We start from the raw sequence: 1,660 nt of genomic DNA, 5'->3' as shown, positions 1-1,660 counted from the left end.
TGTGGATGTGCGTGTGTGTGTGGGATTGTGAGTGTTAGGTACGGGCGTGTGTGTGTTTATGTGTGTCTGTATGTGTGTTTCCGTGTGCGTGCGTGTATGTGTATATTGTGTATGTGAGAGATGTGTGTGCGTGCGTGCATGTGTGTATATGTGTATGTGTGCATGTGTGTATATGTGTATGTGTGTTGTGTATGTGTGTGTGTGTGTGTGTGGTTTTATGTATGTGAGAGGTGTGTATGTGTGTGTTTATGTGTGTGCGTGCGTATGTGTGCCAGGTATGTGTGTTATTTTGTGTGTGCACTCCTGTGTGTATGTGTGTGCATGTGTATGCGGCTGTATATGTAGGCGTGCGCGTATATATGGGTGTGTGTGTGTATATATGTGCGTTCGTCTATATGTGTGTGGGAGGTGTGTGTGTAGGTGTATGGGAGGTATGTGAGGTATGTGTGAATGGGGGTATGTATGGGTTGTCAGGTGTGTGGGAGGTATTTGTGAATGGGGGTATATGTGGGTTATGTGTGCAAGGGTGTGTATGCTTGGGTGTGTGTGTGTGTGTATGTTTGCGTGATTGTTAGCGTGTTGGTGTATGCGCAAGTGTGCGTGTGTATGTGCGTTTGTATAAGTGTGTGGGCGAGTCTGAGCGTGTGAGTGCATGCATATGTGTTGTGTGTGTTGGGGGTAGGTGTGCTTACATGTGTGTGTATGGGTGCGTGTATTTTTGTGTGTGGGTATGTGTGCGTGTAGGTAGGGGTGAGATAAAAAGTGGAAAAAGGTAGTGAGTGTAATAACAAGAGAATAATGGATATAATGTAAAGGGGACGAGGGGGGGGTAAAAAATAAAAATAAAAAATAATAAAAAATAAAATATAAAATAAAGAAAAGTGTTGCATAGACGTAAAGGGGAGAGTCATATATATATATATATATATATATACATATATATATATATCATCGTCATCATCATCATCATCGTTTAACGTCCGCTTTCCATGCTAGCATGGGTTGGACGATTTGACTGAGGACTGGTGCAACCGGATGGCTACACCAGGCTCCAATCTAATTTGGCAGAGTTTCTACAGCTGGATGCCCTTCCTAACGCCAACCACTCAGAGAGTGTAGTGGGTGCTTTTACGTGTCACCCGCACGAAAACGGCCACGCTCGAAATGGTGTCTTTTATGTGCCACCCGCACAAGAGCCAGTCCAGGGGCACTGGCAACGATCTCGCTCGAAAACCCTACAAGGCCAGTCAGGCGGTAATGGCAACGGTCACGCTCAGGATGGTACATCTTATGTGCCACCCGCACAAGAGCCAGTCCAGGGGCACTGGCAACGATCTCACTTGGTTTGCCGGGTCTTCTCACGCACAGCACATTTCCAAAGGTCTCGGTCAGCAGTCATCACCTCGGTGAGGCCCAATGTTCGAAGGTCCTGCCTGACCACCTCAGCCCAGGTCTTCCTGGGCCTACCTCTTCCACGAGTTCCCTCAACTGTTAGGGAGTAGCACTTTTTCACGCAGCTATCCTCATTCATTCTCACCACATGTCCAAACCAGCGCAATCGTCTCTCTTGCACACCACTACTGATGCTTCTTATGTTCAGCTTTTCTCTCAAGATACTTACACTCTGACGGGTATGCACATTTACATTACACATCCAGCG

At 46.6% G+C, this 1,660-nt stretch overlaps 1 long non-coding RNA gene across 1 annotated transcript in view; it reads left to right on the top strand.

Annotated features, from left to right (window-relative positions):
• Positions 1-513, top strand: part of LOC149137840 (uncharacterized) — a 519-nt gene extending 6 nt beyond the window's left edge. Inside the window, exons 1-2 of the long non-coding RNA XR_016240634.1 lie at positions 1-234; positions 276-513. The exon at positions 1-234 is cut by the window's left edge and continues 6 nt beyond it. This is a non-coding gene — a long non-coding RNA (uncharacterized LOC149137840). The remainder of the gene's footprint in view (positions 235-275) is intronic.
• The last annotated feature ends 1,147 nt before the right edge of the window (positions 514-1,660 follow it).

This window comes from Octopus bimaculoides, chromosome 1 (genome assembly GCF_046866305.1).
Source record: "Octopus bimaculoides isolate indiv1 chromosome 1, ASM4686630v1, whole genome shotgun sequence".
Taxonomy (NCBI): Eukaryota; Metazoa; Mollusca; class Cephalopoda; order Octopoda; family Octopodidae; genus Octopus; species Octopus bimaculoides.
Note: the sequence above shows the minus strand (reverse complement) of the source record. Positions and strands in the feature narration are given on the sequence as shown.